The sequence below is a fragment of the Gavialis gangeticus genome, unplaced genomic scaffold (genome assembly GCF_001723915.1).
Source record: "Gavialis gangeticus isolate Ggan-Ray unplaced genomic scaffold, GavGan_comp1, whole genome shotgun sequence".
In the NCBI taxonomy this organism is placed as follows: Eukaryota; Metazoa; Chordata; order Crocodylia; family Gavialidae; genus Gavialis; species Gavialis gangeticus.
The window spans coordinates 15380335-15401421 of record NW_017729031.1 but is presented as its reverse complement, the minus strand read 5'-3'; the positions used below and the strand labels follow the sequence as shown (position 1 = coordinate 15401421).

General features: G+C 39.5%; 1 protein-coding gene across 1 annotated transcript in view; it reads right to left on the bottom strand.

Annotated features, from left to right (window-relative positions):
• The window catches only part of LRP1B (LDL receptor related protein 1B), a 2002088-nt gene that overhangs the window by 1980505 nt on the left and 496 nt on the right, over positions 1–21087 (bottom strand). The gene's annotated exons all lie outside the window — the stretch shown is intronic.

Below are 21087 nucleotides of genomic sequence, written 5' to 3'. Positions count from 1 at the left end.
ACAAGGAGTAATGGGCACAAGTTGATGGAGAGGAGGTATAGATTGGACATCCGCAAAAACTACTTCACAGTTAGGGCGGCTAGGAGCTGGAACCAACTTCCAAGGGAAGTGGTGCTGGCCCCTACCCTGGGGGTCTTTAAGAAGAGGCTGGATGCCTACCTGGCTGGACTCATTTGAGTCCCGTTTTTGTTTTGGGGTTTTGTTGTTCTCCTGCCCTGGCGGGGGGGTCAGGCTAGAAGATCTACTAGGTCTCTTCCGACCCTAAATCTATGAAACTATGAAATGTTGCATGCATGCATGCAGCTGCAGCATACATATAACCAGGAATATAGCCTGGCAGCTTGGAGATTAGGATCCATTCTGTGTGGGGAAAGGGCTGGCGGGGGGCGGGGAGGGGAAGAGTGCAGATCAAGGCCCCCCTATGGTGAGGGAGGAAGCCAAAAACAGGGGCTGCCCAGCCATGGCAGGGTGGGGCAGCAAGGAAGCTCACTGCTATGCACACAAAGGGAGGCATGTGCCCCCCCCCCACATCTGTGCATAGGGCAAGGGCAGGCTGCTCAGGGCAGGGGGCTGCACTGGCCTCTTCCCGGTGTGGGGGCTGGGCCAGGGCTGCGCTTGGTGTGAGAAGGCAGGGGTGGGGCAGGTGGCTGCAGTGCTGGGAGAGGGTGCTATGGGGTGGGCTATGGAGTAGGCAACAGCCCCCCTAAAAAATTCCCTGTAGCCCCACCTCTCTACCAGCACCACCAACAACAACAACCTTTAGCCTTCCTGCCCTGGCCTACCCCCTGCCACCAAGAAGAGGCCAGTGCAGCCCCGAGCAGCCCACCCTTGCCCAGCACACAGATCTGGGGGCACATACCCTGGGGGAGCACACAGTGGCAGAAGCTATCCCCCCATCCCTTGCACCCATGATGCAGGTATCAAATTAGTGTTCAAGTTGACATAAGTTGCCATATTTACTGCATATTACTGGTGTGCATGTGTAGACATGTACCTGTACTGTGTTACAGTTACTGTGCAGTAAATGCTTATGTGTAGACATGCCCACAGAGCAGCTTTTTGTTTATAAAAAACAAAAAACACTTTACCACCCAGAAGAACTGTAACATCTTTTAGTTCTCCTCTGCAATATAAAATTTAGTTTCTACATGGGAGAAATTTTACAGTCTTTGAATTCTCCTTTGCCTGGCAAAGAGCATTTGGGCCTGAAAGCTTGCAAATAAAAAACATTTTTTTTGCAACTATCTAGTTGGTCTAATAAAAGATATTGCCTCTACCCCAAGAGTTTTGTCTGCATATTTCCAACATGCACCAGGAAATGCCATAAGATTGTAAACCAGCATTAATACTTGGGTCTTTAGGAGTAAACATTTGCTAAGTCACGATATTAGCAGAAGGTCCCAGCAGCCATTCATAATAGGAAGAAATGGATATTTGGTGACGCAAATATATTAATGCATATTTGGATATCACCTTTTAGAATTTGTGATTTAATAACTTAAATTGACAGCAATAATGCATTAGTACAGTATATTTTGGAAGTGGTTTCCAGTTTTATAACAAGTAGATATAATTGTAAATGAAAAATGAAAGAAAACTGCACAGCTCAGTAAATGAGTCATTAACCTTTCACCTCTAGAACTACAGATGGAATTCTGACCAGAGTGACTGAAACAGCTCTAATGGTTGTTAACGACTGTAATAAAATTAATTTGATAGGTTTAGATTGATTTTAGTTCCCTTTTAAACCTTCTCAAACTTGGCCTCCATCTTACAAGGACATAACCAACTGACTATCAACTCACTTGTCACTAATGCATCATCAAAAGATTTAATCATTTTTCCCCTTGAAGACTACAATCGTCACCTCAAATGGTCTTCCCTGAGCTCAGAAGAAAAAAGGTTTACATATCCATTTTCCAAATGACCAACTCCAAACTATATTTTAAAATAAAAATAGTAGAAATGATTTTTTATTCATGTGTACTTAAAAATTAATCTTCCCTTAATACTGCTTTCAAATTATATTTAAAGGCATGTTACAGAGTAACTCATGGCTCTCATCCTCACAGTTCCTAATTCTACTTTTTATTCAATCAGGCTTGGATAATGGCTGAAAGAACCAAACCCAAATTCATCTTTATTAATGTGTGTTTAAAATAATATCTGAAAGTATATTATATAGTCAGAATTTTTCCTTAAAATCTCAAACACATAAAAATAGTTATGCTTCATGAACTCATTAAAATGTAAACTCTTTCAGAAAATAAAATTAATTGGCAATAACTGCATTATTCTTCAAAGTTTGCCATGTCATTTAAAATAGGTATATAATCTGGGATGAAACAGAAAAATCTAAGCAGTGCCACCTGCATAAAGGAGGTTATTTATATGTCTATCATACAGTATATTCAAAGACAGATTTTACTTGTTATATTACTCCTCAGGGGGAAGTTAAAACGGGTTGTGTGAGAACAACAGAATAGAAATATAGATATTTAGTGATTCAAATGTCATGCCAAAGATCTTTCTCTGCCATATTATCTGCTCTAACAGAGCCCGGAAGTACAGATTTTTCCCTAATCCCAATGAATATATATAAAAAAGGTAACGTTAAGTCCCTGCATTACTGAAAAATGCTGGGGGAGGAAGGGTGGGAGATGTCATAATAATAATGATCATGAATAAACTTTAGGGCTTAATACAAAGTGATCTGAATGATAATGCTAGACAACTTTGGCTACCTGATTGACCTAGTAACTGAAAAAGACAAGTCTACACAGAGATCTACACAAATTAGTATTGTCCCCAAAAAGATTAAAGCGACTGATTGTAATTTTTAATGAAAGGTATTATTTTTCTATCAAACACTCCCATGTTTGTTTATTGAATATGTAATTAGTGATAGCTCTTATGCTTTGTTCTTTATTGGTAAAGGGAGAAATAACTAAACCAAACAAACTTCGCAGTTTCAGAGTTTATCACTGGACCTGGTAGAAAGCTTTCTGGATTTTAATGTGTTTATTTGCTGGTTGTTGGCACAGCTGTGGAGTAGTGTACTTGGAACCAGTTGCAACTTACAGATTTTGCAATAAAGAGAGAGAAGCATTGGCCAGACAGTTAATTAAATGGCACAAGGACATTTTTTTTTCCTTTTCACAAGTTACAGTTCCCATTCTGATACTTTATTAGGTGTCCCAATGACACTTAAACAATAAATCTGCATTTATTGTCAGTAGATTTCTAACCTGGTTGTTTTAAACAGCACTATGAACACATTTTAGCGGGATGCATCAGGCAGGCCAATTTAATAAGGATTAGATTGACTTTATTTTCATTCCTCTATATGGGGCAGGAAAAGAACTCCCGTTGTCTTCTCCTTCTCCCAGGGTAGTAATTCACTCTTATTTATGCTTTGAAACCTTTTTTCTTGCCTGGTAGCCCAGCCAGCATCTTGGGCTACCACAGCTGCATCCCTCATTCCCTGCAGTTTCCCACCCAGCCCAATCTAAGCCGTGTGACATCTGAGAAGCTTTCTTCCTCTTTATCCTCCTTACTGTAGATCTCCTTATCTTAGTCACTGCCCTCTGACTAATGAATGTCGAGGACCTCTGTCAGAATCTATTATCTCTGTCGATGGAAGTTTAACAGCAGTTTGAGAATTAGCACCACCTAACAAGACGGAGAAGGGCAACATGAAGCTCTGGACTGCGGACCTGTTTCTCCCAGCACAAAAAGGACCAATACCATGACATCGTCTGTTCAGACCCTTCTTTCAGAGCAGTTTTATTGTTCAAACACAATACTCCCAAAGAAATGCAGAGACAAAGCTAGTTCCCTGATCAAAGCAGACTGCAAAAGCCCCAACAGCTTTTCCCCTATGCCCTGTATCTCCCTACAGGTGCTTGTCCTTACCTGACTCACAAGCTGGCTTTTATAAATCACCTGGCAGGGAGCTAATCAGTTATCTGTCCAGTTGAAAGAACCGTTACCTGGGCATTTTCTGTGTTTAAGTACAGTGCTCTCTCTTACAACTTCACCTTACTAACCATGTGCTTCTTCCCATTTCTCCTTTTCTAAAACTTTCCCTGCAATTTTAAATCCCTTTGCAAAACTTGTTGTTATTGTAATGGTACTTGTTCTAAGAAAGTTATACTTTCTCACCTTCTTGTGCACCCAGTACTGGACCTTTACTGGAGACTGGCTGCTATGGCTACTTCATTTACTTCAATGGGAAAACAGTTCCAAACTCTGCATCTCCTCTATCTATATCTAAACACTTCAAAGGCATTAGGAGGAAGTTACACTCAGTAGCACAATTTGGAGGAGCTCAATATAATACCTAGAAGTAAACTAAGGATTTGTGTCTAGATAACATCTCATCCCTAAATGTATTGCAGAAACTATTCATATTGACAACAGCTCTCCTGGTTAAGAACATGCTGAAAACACTGAAGTTCAAAACTGGTTTACATATTGGAGAGAGAGAAATATATCTTCTATGGAATATCTTCTATGGAAGACAGAAACTGTTTCTGGAACGACGATTCATAGCATACATGGCTGGACACCTTCACAGGCAAGCTCCAGATCCTGGGAACCCTACAGGGCTCCTTCCTGGGCTATTCATTTACAGCCTGACCTCTCCCCTGCCTGGGAAGGGGACAGACTGTCAAGTGGCACTTGGCAGCTGCAAAAGAGAAGCCTAGTAATCTGGGGGTACTTCACACCCCAGAAGGATGTCTCCCTCTTAACCCACCAATCAACTGACTGCCAGGGGAGGAGCATTTTCCCATGGGGGGACCCTTTTGGTTCTCTCCTGCAGATGAAGAACCCCACCCTGGGTCAGCCTGGAAGACTGCAGAGGAGAGCAGGGAGCAGGGAGAAGTATTGAGCCACTGGGGCAAGTCTCCAGAAATCTTGTGACGGGAGCACAGCAGCCTACCTCACCCCGTTCTGCTCTGGGTCAGCTGGGAAAACTGAAATGAAAAGCTGGCATGGCTGGGAGCTGGAGGTGCAGAGGCTTTCCACAAGCCAGACTCCTGGCCCCTGCAACAAAGGAAAGCCAGCAGGGCTGAGAGCTGGGCTTGCAAGCCTGGCTGCCAACTATACCAGCTTTTCAACTGCTATACTTTCAGCTCAGCTGAGCCACAAGGGAGGGAGGCAGGAGGAGCAGGCAGAGGGCAGCATACCCTGCACTCTGCTTTTGGTAGCCAGCAGCTGTGTGGCAAAGCTCCTGCCTGGTTTTTACATCAGGAACTTGTGATCAGGCGAGGAGCAACTCACGGCTGCTCCTCCCCTCCACAGCCCTCCTAGTCTACAGCACAGTTAGAAACACCTGCCCACCACCCCTCTTCCAGACTCAGTTGCCCCAGTCTTTGGAAGGCACAAGTCCCTTTCCCCTAGCTCCACTCCTGGTTACACACAAGGAGTTAAGCTGGAGGAAAGCACACTCATGTTCAGCCTTTTGGGAGAATCTCATCTGGGAGATTTAATCCTGGTTGTCCCAAGGTTATTTTTCTATGAACAGCCATTTTTTTTTGGTCCAAGAGAAAAAGCAGGGGTGTCGGGACAGTTTTGTTTTCTACTGAGAGAATTGTTCTCCTAGAAGACGCTGAATGCCTGTATATAGCCCATACACTATCATTTGTAACAAAAGTTGTAGATTTCTATACAAGACATTTTCCCTGGGCCCCCAAATCTACCCCAACCCCTTTTATTTCCTCTCTTGTGAAAACAGACATATTTTTGATGGTAGAGACAGAGAAGGAAAGGTGAAGAAATACACGGAGACTGTTTACCCTTTCTTTAGTAGACCATATTGTTTCCTGTTGAATAACATCTCCATCAGTGGTCTCATTAGTACACTGCCAACACACAATCCCCAAGCCCTGTCTCCTCTCTGATAAGTAAAGAATTTAAGTATGCACTTAATTTGAATTAATTGAGTAATCACACTGAAGGTAATCAGACAATTTGGGTTTTGCTGGCCTGCGGGTCACAAACCTTCTTTCTGCAGAGTCCATGCAGATCAGAACCCATGTGTCCAAATCCTTGTAATGGATGCTATGAAAACATTTTTTTTATATTCAGGTCAATTTATATGTGTATATATAGTCTATGTATGGAGGGAGAGAGAGAGAGAGAGAGAGAGAGAGAGAGAGAGAGTACATACACATATATAGACTATATTAATAAATAAAGCATGATTTCATTAAGATGAGGAAGAAGTCTTGACCTTATTAATCATATGAGCCCTGCTGGTCTAACAAAGGGTTAATTTTTTGAAGTGGTACTTTAAAAAAAAGTGTGCAAGCACATTTTTACCAGCTAAAGAGATTCATGAGTATACATCCTATTCACTGATTTTGAAGTATACCCCTTTGAATGATTCTTCTCATCAGTTGGCTTTGTGAAAGTATGCATTATGTCAATTTGACAGCTTAAAAACATATCAGTTTTGTTCATGTACATTTCTGGTAAGTAGGACCAATGTTAAAATTAGCAATCAGGAAAATTTAACAGATCAGCATTATTAATGAGCCTTTACATTTGTTGTTCTGGTTCTGAGCTGTCACTGCCAGAAGCATTCATTTAAGAGGCCATGGTATGCTAGTCCCTCTCTCCCTTCTCTTCTGCATTTACAGATTCCTTGGGACAATTTTAAGGCAACCCATCAATTTATTTGATCTCAAGAATCATGAAAGCTCAGCTTACTCTAATAAATTACATCCCTCCAGCTTCAGAAAAATCAAAGTACGAAGATTAGAGTACAATAAAACCTTTGTTGTGGACAAAGTGGATGAACATTTTATTAAACATATATGCACCTATTTTAAGTGTAGTTATTTTCTTTAATGGGAAAACATTTCCACAGCAAGAAATGCACATAAATTATCCCTCTGCCAAATGTAAATGGCACCTGCAAAATTTATATTCCACATGAAAAAGAAAAAAAAATAAACTGTGTGGGAATAAAGTAGGTATTTTAAGAAATAAGAAAGCAAAGTCTTTGATTTTCTCCTTCTCTTCACTTTTCTGACAGAGATTTTAGTAAAACTATGTTGATAAACAAGCAAAGTGTCCCCTACATACTACAATACCACTTCACTAACTTTGGCCACATGCAGACAATGTGTTTCTACTGAGAGTAATATCGCTCTTCCAGTAGTAACTACAAGCATACAAAAGTTCATTCAATTTTTCCCAAAGAAAACGTGTCCTCTCCAGGCAACAAAATCTTCCAGGTATCAACCCGGAAGATCTCCCTTGCAAGAAAAAAAATCTTCTCACAAGAATAAAGGCTCCTCCCAGTCTAGTCCAGGTGGGGAGTGGAGCAATGGACCAAAGCCAGGGAGCCCCTGTATGGGGAGTGGGTAGGGAGTTTCAGTGGCTGCCCCAGTCACCTCCAGGACTGGCTGGAGAGGGGAGTGAAACAGCTGCTTCTTGCTCCCTCCCTGCTCTTTCCTCACTTTGCTCCTGCCATCAGGAGTAAAATGAAGGAACAGCTGGTCTTTAGTGCCCCCTCCCCACCAGCCCACTCTCTAAAATGGAGTTAACTTGTTCGGGCAGCAGGGCAAGTGTTTTCCATTCCTGCTCCAGTGCCTTCCTGGACCAAACCAGACCAGACTGGGAGAGGTCTGGTGCAACCCACACCTTCCTAGACCATAGTCACACCAATCTGGGGAAGATGCAGAAAACAGGGGAAAGGGGGCAACTGAAGATGAATGTCTGTACTGCTCTCTCCCTGAGAAAGATTTCCAGAGGTAGAAATTTCCATCGCTAGAAATGAACGCCTGTTAGAGGCCTTTGATCCACTAAACATTTTTCCACAAAAAGTAGCAGTCTGGGTGGATGGGTCAGTGTGGGGCGGGGGGGAAGTCAGTTGCTTTAGATTTTCCATTTGTCACCTAAAATACATTTTGAACTAACTACAAGTCAGTGGATTTTTTCTTTATATGCACCTGATTTATTCTAAGGACTTGATTTATACCCATGGAGTTCAACTGTCAAGACAGCATAGTTAAGCTCTATAAAACTTAGTTCTAGACGACCTATGAATTCATTTATTAACCTATTCATTTCCAGCAGCAGTTCCTCCCCCCCCCCAAGGACAACATACAGTTATACGTAGATAAAACAGAGGCCCTAAATTAAAGTGGTGGGTTTTAAAAAAGCAGTGCTTCAATTTAGGGCTGATTAAACCCCTGTGTCGTGCACACACCCCACTGACTTTCCTGCCTTTCTGGTGGGGAGGGAAGGGCAAGCTGCCAGTGGGTGCAGGGGGTCCCTGGGCTGTGGGGGGCGGCTGATGCTTCTCTCTGCGGCAGCAGCACCGGCCTCCCCCCACCCCGCCCCTGCTGGCAGTACCCGCCTGTAAGCACCTGGCTTGAGCAGTCCCGGGGGGCACTACAGCTGGGGAGGGAAGCACCAGGCCCCTGTGCAGCTCATGCAGGCAGGCTCTAGGGTAAGGTGGGGGGGAAATAATATAAAATAAAAATAAATAAATAAATAAAATCAAGCTCACCACTATTCTTGGGCAGAGCTGCTTTCCTGGGCTGCTGTCAGGCTGCCTGCAGGGCTTCCTGCAGAGCCATGGAGCTGCATGGAGCCCGGTGCTTCACCCCATGGCTGTAGGGGAAGCAAACTAAAACTCCTCGGAAGAGGAGCAAGTCATTTAAGGCACATTACATCGCCGAATTTCCTACAGCGGCTGGAATTAAAGCGCAATATGCTGCTAAGACGTGCAAACACCAACACCGTTAAAGCGGTGAAAAAGCATTTAGCCCGCTTAAATTGTCGTGCAAACATGCCTCTCATTTCATCTACACACAGCCATAATGTAACTCCAGACAGATTCCTTATTTCACCAATCAATATAAAAAATAAAGAAAAACAAAAATACAACCCCCCCCCGCCAAAAAACCCAGTGTTGATATTTGTCAAGTATTACCACATCTCTCCTAGCCTAAGCAGGGAAGTGAGGAAAAACATATTTGGTTCGATGCATGCACTTGTGATAAATGTTAGTAAAAGCTGCCATTTTCCTCTTGGAGAACACCTTTCCCACCTTCTCCTGTGCTGCTACTTTCTTCATGTACCCCCTTATCTCTCTGCTTCCATTATCCCTTACAACACCATTGCTGTTCCTGCAGTGCTGGGGTCACACATGATTACAGTACTCAGACTGAACTTTACCAGCAAAGGCTCTGTCCCTGCAAAGAGTTCTGCAGGAACAGATACACCGCGTGGCTGCAGGTATAAACAACTCAAGTCAAAAACGCTTTTCTCAGGAACAGGACTGCATAGATAATCAGGGTCTAAGATCATATATTCTGCTCAATAGGCCAAACAATGAGGTGTGCTGAGAAATTACAAATAGCATGTTACTGTACTAGCATTTAGAGTAAGGAGCCTATGGAAAATGTCTGCTTTTAAAGGGCTTGTATGGTCTATAAATATTAAATGGCTTCCACTTGGTTATGACCATTTTAAATTCTACATGAAACAAGAGACAGAACTGCTCTCAATGAACTTTAAAGGCAATATTTAAAACTAATAAGGCAAAATCATATTTACATAGTGTATAATTAGCCAATGATGCTTGCGTCAATAGGACAAGCACACCGAAATGGCAAGGAGATGCTAATATTCGTGCTTTAGAGAAACAACATCTAGTTAAGATCAAACAATTTTTGTATTGTACTTCATAGTGCAATGTTCTACTACACCATGAAAATAGGCAACTGTCCTCCCAAAGATTGTCTATTGTATTGTGGGTGCTAGATAAACCATTGCTCTGTTATGGTCTGACAAGTCCCATTAAAAATATGTATGAAGTTGTAAAAATACCTATTGTAGGGTTTGCATGTACAGGTTTTTTAAATTGGGTATGACTCATTCTTCTTTAAAATAGCTAAAAACAAGGATTCAAAGTAATTTACACAAGTCAAGAGAATGCAAGCAAAATAATGCAGTTAATTAATTAGCTATTGACTGTTGATGTTACCTGCATTATTTAAAGATTTTTTCAATGCTCTGAAAATTGTTGGGCCTACATTTAATATTGCTAGTAGGTTTCTAAGGTAGCAGATAAATATGCTACATTTCTATGGGTTGTCACTAGTTTGAAATATTCTAGAAAAACAGTTGAAAACATTACAATGATATCATCATGAGATAATGGGCTACGTTTTCAGCTAGCGTAAAATCAGCATAAAGATAATTGAATTATACCACATTTGCAACAACTGATAATACAGTCCATGTTTTCATGTGAGACTATGAAATAAACAATACTCATGGTTTTTCACAACCAGTAGCAGTCTGTGTGGGGACCTGTTGCTTTAAATTTTCTATCTGTCACCTAAAAATATGCTTTAAGATAACCATAAAATCAGTGGATTTTAAGGACATACAACCCCTCCCTCCCAAATAAAAATAAAAGTAAACACACAAAACAGAAAAGGAAGCGCATACCAGTTATTACACTGAATGAGCAACATGTAATTTGCATCTGGAATAGCCAGCCACCATCAGAGTAGCATAACATTTAAAAATCCTTTTCTGAGGTGTTTTCCAGCTTGAATTCGCTTTGCAGAGAATACACTTGAATTACTAATCTCAACATTCTGCATTTCCACGGTAATTCTTAATTTCGTTCATCAGTTTGATGACAGCCATCTGCTTTGAGCTCACTTCTTACTGCCCCAAGTGCAGTCAAAGTGAAAATAAGTGACAAGCAGAATTTCTACAGAGAACACATTTCTACAGCAAAGCAAATTTTAAAGACTGGGGCTCCTGAACACACCTACCACTGAATATATGGAAATTAAGAAATTATACATATCTAATCTTAAACTCTTCTGTTTTATTACTGGATATGCAGGTAAAAAGTACTAGGTTTAAATGCAGAAGTGCAGATCAGTTGGCTCTCAAGAGCAGCATGATCTGCCTAGTAAATGCGTGATATTGTACATTGTCAGATCTGCTCAGGTCACTACCTTCCAAAACCAGAAAATAAAATGCAACTTAGACATAAATCCAGTACATCTGAGCATGTGTAAAAGGAGGAGTTCATTCAGATAAGCCTACACATGCACCCCAATTTCAATAGCTTGCTCCATGTTTGAAGAAATGTCATAATGGGATGGTTGGATCAGGGATAAAGATTATGTCTATTTAAAAACTCAGCTCTGATGGCTTTGTTCTATTAAAGTAGTTTTATGCTTCTTTTTATATTTAAATTATACATTCACACCCTCTCCCATTTCATACATTCTGACAAAATGGTACATAGCAACACTGTGTTATTCAAATGCTGTAGTTTAAAATGTGGCCTCTAAAACCTTGTGTCTACAAAATGCCTGTCTCAGATTTTGCCTTTCATTGTTTTAATGAAGCATGAGGACAATTTTATCTGAACAGTTCCATGCATGTCAGTGTCTTATGTTTTTCACTTGTTCTACATCTCTTGTAGGTCTTTAAATTTCATGGTTTTAAATGTTTCTTCTAAGGCAGCTACAGTGGCAAAAAAAGAAAACACAGTAAACCTGACATTTATTGTTTATTAGTCTGGCTGTGATCTAAATAATCAAGTGATCGCTACATCACCATAGCGCACCGTATGGCAACACAGCACATCGCTATGGCTATGTAGGGCAATGTGTACCTGCACCCATTGTTTCTACCTATTTTGGTAAGACCTAGAAGCATTCACAATCCCAAGACATCTTTATTTCTGCAAATTGATATTTCATATGGCACTACAGGATTCTATTTTACTAAACTGCAGTGCCTTCTGGATCATCTCTGCTGAGTTTTCAAGTATAATTTTTTTCTGCCAGCTCTGCATACTCAACCTGGAATCTGGAAGTCAAGCTAGATTCTCTCTGTGTTGTACATCACCTGAACTAGTGAGCCTACATGCCCTATACTGACCCCAATTACATCTATGCAACTCCAGTCTCTTTATTATTCCCACCTCTGCATACCATGTGGAGAGGACTAGATTTAATAACAACAGTTTAAACAACTTGAAAGTAAAACTTCATTATATGCACAAGAAAACAATGAACTCTGCAGTCTAATAGCTGTGTTCCTTTGGCAGTTCTATCAATAGTCAAGTCTTACTTTTCCCATTTAAATCTTAAAAATGATTTATTGAGTGAAGATGCGTCATATTTAGAAAGTCAACTTCCAGACTGGGACCGAATTTTGGGACCAATCCAAAATCCACTGAATTTAAAGCGAGTCATTCCACTGTCTTCCATAGGTTTTGGATCAGTCCGTAAGACCGCTGGGTACAGAAATATTTGTGTATTTCAAGATGTGAGCATCCATCCCCTATCTTCTAACTTCCTTTCCCATTATTTTGAGTTAATCCACAAAAAGTGCAAAATGACATGAATCAGGTGTTTAATGATTATTAATGTAAAACCTTCCTGCCATTACAGCTCATAGTGTTACAGTACATTAATGGATTCTCTATTCTCTGTGTCCTTTAATAGACCTCTTTTGACCATTTTAAGGAGGGCGATGTAGAAAAAAACCCCTTCCAATGATGGTATCCCCATGTTTTACAATGAAGAAAAAACAAATGCATACTTTAAAGTGGTGCCTCAACACCTTAAACTGTGCCATGAATATGAGTACAGGAATGGTAGATCTCAAAAGAAAAAGCATGGAGAAATGCTGGCAAGTCAGAACATGGCATTTTTCTTCTCAAGTGGAGGTGGGTGGAATTCTTACCCTTCTTCAAGGACAGTCAGAATTTATATTTTATAAAAGTTTGTCAATCCTACTGACATGGTAACTCAGGAGTAGGTCTGTTCATCTCCCCAGCAGCACAGGGAGCACCCACAGACAGTGTTCCACCTCTATGGTGCATGGAGATACCTGCAGCATATGCTCCATGCCACTGAAGCCCCGTATCTACGGGCTGCATCAAGGGGGCCATAGGCTGCCATCCCTGGCTGAACTGATACAATCAAATTGTATTTTTATCAAAGTTCTGTCACAGTTTTGTAAAATAAATAAATGAAATTAAATTTTAAAAAATTGCCAAAAAATATTATTTTTCAGGAAGTAAATGAACAACAATGAGCTTGATAAAAACAAAAACAGCAACAATACTATGAACAATTGTGAAAAAAAGAGGTAGTGGGTTTCTTCTGATTCCTGAAAAATGATGGCAAAATCATGTTACCCTCAATATGGAAAAGAAAAGAAAAAAGAAAAAGAGAAACTGTCCTTTATCTAAGTTAGTACCAAAAAAGCCTAAACACGAGGGTAATGTGTCTACTTTAGTTGCTATGCTTTGGAGGAAGTACAAAACCTTCTGAGCAAACTTTAATCATCTTGTAGCCACCGAAGATCTCTTGTAAATATTTGCATTATATAGTCCATAAATCAATTACTAATCTTAATCTGTAGTCCAAACCAATGCTCACTGGAGTCAAAGCCAAATTATTTCTGACTTGCAAAGTGAGGAATCGGGTTTATAATCTTTTGAACAGTGCACAACAATATTAACAAACAGAGGCTGTATTACAGAGGAGGCCAAATTTCAGTGACAGATTAAATGATTCATTGCTGCTCAAATATTTAAAATATGGGCATGCCTTTTTATACATACATCAATATTCTTTACCTCGGGTATCTTCAGCTGTGCAGCTACGTGCTCTAAGAACTTATCCCATGCAATCACATTATTTGTATGCACAAAGCAGTTATTCTTTGAGAATTCATTAATGTTCTGTATCAATATCTTTCAAGATAAAACATACAATGTTTTATGATTTCAGGAAATCTTTGTACAACTACTTCAATATGGTGACGTTCCTCAAAAAAACTACATTCACCCCAGGATGCATCACTAATGTCAGCATCCAGGTACCTCCAGTGATTTAAAATGTTTCTAAGAGCTGTGTCCTAATATAATACTAAAACGTCTAGATTCACATTATGGACAAGTAAAGGTATGAATACAGTCACCACTCGCATGTATATTGTTCTATGTTAATTCTCTAAGCATGGTATAAACCCTGCAATAATAAATCAGTGAAATACTGTAAGAGGTATCTTGAATGCTCTAGTCTGAGGGAGAGGTAAATTGACATCACCATCACATGTATTATGTCTGAAGTGGATTTAAAAATAATACACACACACCTTTCTTCAGCTGACAATCTTTTTCCTGTCAAACAGTATGTTCTCCCTTTGAAAGTTCTCCTATGAAAAGGACTGCATTCCCATTTCTCCATCACACACGCCATCCCTCCTCCAAATATATCCCAAGTTAATTCAAAGGAACAAAAGCTATAACATCTTATTCTCCAAGTTTTCTTTATTCATTTCAAGAAGAGAGAGAGTTAATGTTATGAATCATCACTGAATAAAAACTCAGTAGTGGTGAAATCCTTGAGGAATTTTATATATATTTATTTCTAAAGCCAAACCTTATTTGAATAGTACCTGTCCTGCTATACATGAAGGATAAATCTTCAAGACGGTGCTGTGTACAAAGGTAGGAAGGGGTGTCGTGCTGATAATAAGACAAGACATATTCCATGGTACCTTGATTTCACTGGAATAAAGAGAAATATGTATATTCTGGTTTCTAAAGTGAAGCTATATTTCAACAGTATGTAATTCTGTTGGAAGGCCAAGTCATTCAAGATGAAACTGTGTGATAAGTTAGGGCTGTCCAAGTGATAGCAAGAATGCATTATATAATATATATGCAGTACCTGGAACTTTTGTTATACTGAGATCTGTTCTCATCATCTTCAGGAGTTTGTAGTTTTAACTTCAAAAAAAATAAAGTCTTAGAATGCACCTTTTACTGAACAATTGGCATCATATCTTATTTCAAATAAAGGAGCTATTACTATTAATTGCTTTGGTCTAATGACTGAAGAAAAAAAAGCAGCAAACTTTGCTGAAGAAAAAAATAGTTTTCTCCCTACGCAATCAGATGACCAGTTGACAAAATTATTTTGGCTCAGAAGTGTTGGCAAAATAAAACTGATTAGTTTCTGTGCATACATAGAACAGATGCAGTCATACCTATTGTATATTTACTATGAATAATACGTATGTAACCTAAATAAAACAAAAACTACAGTAAATGATTTCACTGTTTGGGATTTTATGGCTTATATCTGTTTTTATTTGGTCATTTGTGTCACTAAGGACCCTGTTCAATTCCTATTAAATCCAACTACAAGACTTCCTTTGACTTTTATTGGAATTCCATTACCAACCCTGCATCAAACCCTGCTACCACATATCTCAACATCTAGGCTGAGCTGCCCTTGTTAGGAAGTCCTAACGAATTGTTAGGCTGTTTCACTGGTGGAAAACCTAAGTTCAGTGAAGTCGATGGATTTTGGCCCATTTTGAAATGGGTGTAATAAGAACCAAACCCTTGCTTATCTTACTTTGCTAGTTTGCTACATCTGAAAATCAAAATTTTGCATTTCAGTATTAGGATACTCCATACATTTTTTTCACCAACTGAAAGCCTGACTGGAATGCATACACTTTGTTTTCAACAGATGGTGCTTGAGAGCAAAGAAATTACTGCATAGTTAAACTACATGAAAGCACAGACTACTGGGTAGGCCAGGCCAGAAGGTGTACGGCCATCATTTAGTCATATAATTGGATTTTTCAACATAATTAGGTCCCTAATTGAAATCTGTAGCTTGGGGCCCAATTCTGCAGTTCCTACATCACTGAGGATTTTAAAGGGCTCTGCATTAGTGCAGTGATATGTACCACTAGCTATGATTTCTTTATAATTATTAGGTTCAGATACTTTATTCTTCAACATTTACAAACTGAAATTACTTAAGAAAAAGGAAATTGGAATCAGGTCTTTATTTTGCTGCTGTTGTTGGGGGTGGGGGGTGAAATAGAGACCTACATGAACAAAACAATTTTTCTAAGCTGGATCCTGCCCCCACTGAAGTCACAGGCAGTGCTGTCATTTAGTTAGGTACCAGTTCTCTAGTTCTCTAAAGATGCGTAGACATGCTAAACTTATGAGCACCTAGCCATGTAACTTCAATAGTTTTACTCAGGCTAGTCAAGTTAAACTTTCCCATAATTCTGGAGGAGAAGAGGTGCTTTCAACCTGCATCAGGATCAGGTTTGAAATGCGCGAGAAATAAGGAAACGTTTTAGAGAAAAGCAAATTTCCATTCTGCATTTTGATATTAAGCTTTCTGGCTTTGCATTAGTAAAATACACTTTATTTCTTTTTAATATAGTGTAATGAAGTGAGGAGGGAAAAAAAAATATATACCTGTGGAAACCTATACATTGGCTCAAACGAGGACATGGACAAGATGAAATGTGAACGTCAACTACCTTACAGACAAACTTACACATTTCCCGATAGTTTTGAACAGTGTATACACATTTGATGTTTGCATTGCCTATTCCATTTTTATGGAAATCATTCACTTATTCATATCTAGTAATACAGGGGCGGCCAACCCACAGCACACATGCCAAAATGGGCATAGACAGCTGCTGTGGAGCACGCAGCAGGCTGAGAAGGGAGCAGGGAACATAACAACAGATAGGGTAGGACGCAGAAAGCAGAACAACAGATTGAACAAGGAGCCAAGGGTAGGGAGCAGAAAGCAGAGGGGGCAGGGAAAGAGGATCAGAGTGGCACTCACACAGGGAGGACTTACCTTGCAGCATACCACCAAAAACAGGTTGGCCCCCACTGTACTAATGCGTCTTATGGCATTCCCTTTTAAACTGCTGTCCAAAACATCCTTAGATCTTTATCCTTCCGTGTAACTGTCTCTCCAAAGATAAATAAAGTTCATAAGAGAATAATAAGCTTCATGTAATATTGTCCTTTATGTTAAACAACTGGGAAGTGTCACCATGACCTTATAAGCATTTGCTTTGCCAGTATAATGCTACCGTCTTGCTAGCTATATTAGTTAGAGAAGCATAGAGATTTAAGTATGAGTACAGACACCGCTATATTAAAAAACTGAAACAGCTTTATTTGAATTTGTCTGACTTAGGACTGTTGAGAATACTTTCCACTGAACTAACTCGTTGGGGCTCAGTTTGATAAAGCAAAGTACAGCTGTTTTTAGCATGTTCTTCTTAAAACACCTAAGTATTAATAATGAGATTGGAGTCAAGCCTAAAAATGCATTCAATACAACCATTTGCTAGTAGAGTTTCACAGGAAAAGAAAACCACAAACAAGGTTTAAAAAACACACTGAGGCCACCAATTTTATCTTGCTTTTTTGTGTCTGAACTTAGTGGCAGTATAATTGGATCAAGTTAGCATAAACTGAATCGTAAACCTAATAATTCAATTTTAAAGTGATTTTAAGTTATTTCTATCCTTTACTAAAATAAATAACTAACTAAATAATAAAGGGCACTTAGAAAAACAGTAAATTCCCTTGTACATGGACTAAAGATGGAAATGATGGTGGACTGTAAGAATATAGAAAGTAGCAGTTTCCAAGATAACCTATCTATCCTTTTCGTATTTTCTCCCTTCAGAAGGCAGTCAGGGAAAATGAACATGAAATATGGGTTCAGTTATGAAGTTTTAACTTGGGTTCACGGGTTTTAAGATGACACCTTTCTACTAGAGCTTTTGTTTGTTTCAGTTTAAGCTTATTTTTATCTGACCATCATGCTATAGAAGAATTGGTACAGCATTTACTAAATACTGTTTTAACGTGATAATGTATATTAAGAATAGATATAAAACATTAAATTCAGACTTGAAAGTCTTGAGAAAAAAAATAAATATGTCCATATATCTAGCTATTACAGAAGTTAAACAAAAAAAGGAGTAATTTCACAGTAGAATGGGTTCCATGATACTAGCAGATACACACTTTCCTTAAAACTGTCATGTCGCAGAAATTATGCTAACTCGACTCCTGTCATCCGTGACATCTAAAAATTTTGGACAGCCCACAGCTATTTATGCCCAATAGTAAAACCCATTCATGTAGCATTATTCCACACCAGTATAACTACCTTTAAAAAAAAAATGTTGGATACAAAGGAGCGATGCGAGTCCTAGAGTCAGGTTCAGGAGGCATTAGGATGAGGAAAACTGTGATGAGAAGACATCTTCATCTGCACTCTTTAGTTACCTCATCAAATTAAAAAAAAATATGGGCTTCAGAAACTGCAGTGCCCAGTGAGAATTCTCCAGTATAGCTGTGGAAGCCATTACTTTTTCTGACATGGTTCTCTCCTTCTCTACCATAGAACAGGCAATAAATGCACTATAAACTACTGCAAAGTATTTATAATATTTATAGTCAATGGTGTGCCTGTTCTCATTCCACTTACTTTGGACATATAACAACCCAATATGCTCGAGTGAACTTGCATTTCATTTCATAACAAAACCAACCTTGTGTAGTCTAGTTTTTTTTGTAAGTATGTCCAAAAAACCTTACCTGGCATGAAAAGGTCAAGAATTTTTCCAACTATTTTAGTTGGTTTAATAAAAGATAATCAGATTTACCCAAAGAACCTTGTATTCCAATTCTGGGTATCTTATCACAACTCCTTTTTCTGCCAAGACCATTTGACATTTTTCAGACAATTCTTTTTAAATCTTAATTTGCACACCATTGTTCTTCTATAGAGGTATGACACGATGATGCGAGTTAGCCGAGTCTATGTGAATCTGATTTACCTGACTGATTTTCGGGCTGGTATGATTTTCAAGGATGTTGCCTTTTTTAAGACTCAGTTGATTCTAACTTAAGCTGACACAGTACTTTTGTTGTGTAACAGTTAATGAGTGTAAGGTAACTATGAAAACAAAAGAAAAGAAAAACGAATAAACACCAGACTCCTGCAGTCACAAATAAAGTGGCATCTGCTAATCTCCAACAGTATGGACAGGGTGTACAATTAGTTTCCAGTAGAGTTTTAGAAAATGGCTCAAACTTAAGGTTTTATTTACTGATGAGTTTGGAGTATAGCTCTTGAAATGTGATCTGTCAATTCTGTGCTAACTGGAAAGATCTTGAAGAGATTTTCCATCGAACATGTACCCGTGTGCCTGATAACCTTTATGTTCAATATTGTACATTAAAAAATAAAATAAAAGCCACACATATACCATGCATAAGCCTTGTAGCTTCTCCTAGGTTGTTCAGGTAGCATGTTGAATATTAACCTGTTCCTTTGAGCAATATCCTTGCAGCTAATGATGCAGTGTTTTAATATATAAGTTTGTGATGCTTCAGCGATACTTTCCTCTTTGATGGCAAGTCATCAAGGGTGGCTCCTTTTGCTTATAATATGAATCACATATTTAACTTGATAGCCCATTGGGAAATGGACCTAACAGGTTTGGTACTTCATTTCTAGCATCCAGAACAAATTATCTATAGCCATTTGTACTTGTTCAAATGAGTTAAAAACAGTGAATAAACAATTCAGTAGACAGAGTATACGATGCAGAACACCACACCATTTCATAATAAAAATTAAATGCATTAAACAGTTACATTTATAATGAAATCTAGTTAATTCCTAGCAAATTGGATATGACCATATTCAATGCAGTACAATTTCTTTAGCTGCACAGTTTACAGAGAGCTAGAAAGCAATCTGACCTAATGGGTTTTACTTAATAATTCTTGATCTACAGATGCATTTCTAAGTCAATTCAATGTGCTAACGTTCTTGGGCAAAGAAGTACGAGCAGGACCAATATCATACTTTTAAACATATTTTAATTCAAGCATCACTAAGCAAAACAAGAGAAATCTGTGAACAGCACTGAATACTAAGGAAAGCTAAGCTTAACTCCCAGCACAAGGATACTGTCCTCTTTGACCAGAAGAGGAAAAACAGTTGCTCTTTCAACTTTTTTACATATTAATATGTTGGCTAAGAGACTGTGTATTCTTCAGGACCTAACAGTGCAGTTTTATTTAGCCTTGTATAAGCTTCACAGTATTTAGATGAAGTTCAGAAATATTATGTACAGTGAAAGAGTTGAATCAATTCAGGGAACTCTGTGGTTCAACCTTCCAAAGAAGCTTCTTAAAAAAAAAAGAAAATGATCTTCAATCAGCAGTTGGAAAAATATGCCACTGACTAGCTTGTTGAAATTACTTACAGAAAACCCTAAGCCATGTGGTATGCTTGTGTTGTACATATTAATACAGTTTTTAAAACAGAGTAGGATAGAGCCATGACAGCTAATGCCCCTGTTCCATTTCATATAATGAATCAATAATTTAAAGTCAATACAAAATTACCTTCATATAAACAGCCTCATCAGTAGACCATTTACCAGTACATTTTCTCCCTCTCCTGCTTGCTCCCTCCCTCCCTCTCCCCACCCCATTTACTTGACATTGGTGTAAGGTTTGTTTGTCTGCGTCTAATTAAACAAAAAGCCTCAGCATTATCAGTCATAGTGAGATTCTCTTAACAGTCAAGTTGCCATAACGCATTGTTATACTTAACCATTTCATGTCCGCCAGGACCACTGATCAATTGATGCAATGCTCTGTGGCATTTGGCTCTGTCTAGGCACAGGAGGGCTTAGGAAACTTTAAAGATTCTCCAAAAAAAGACAGTATTCTTGCTAGAAACATGCATCTGAAATCTTGGTTTATGCTTGCTTCTCATGAATGCATCCTCCTGCTAAGGGGGGGGGGGGAGTCTAGCTTGAGAGCACAGCATTGTGTGCATCCATCTCAAAGTCATGCCGTACCTGGATTGCAAAGCTTTAGTATAAAGGCTGGAGAGAAGTTTATGAGCTATTGTTGTTGCTGTGCACAGCCCCTGCTCTGGCCGGCAGCGTTTCCTTCCGAAGCCAGTACCCTGGCGAGGCTCACTCCGGGAGGACGCAGCGCAGGTACAAGGCAGGGAAGGGAAAGCGGCCCCCAGGGAGCCGGCGCGAGTGCGCTGCTGGCTTGCAGCTGGAAGTTGCTGAAAGACGAAGTTGAAGACCGCGGGGGAGATGCCCAGCAGAAGGCGCCCGGGGGGCAGGACCGCAAGCCCGCGTCCCCCGCGGCTGCCCCCAAACTCCGCGCCCGGC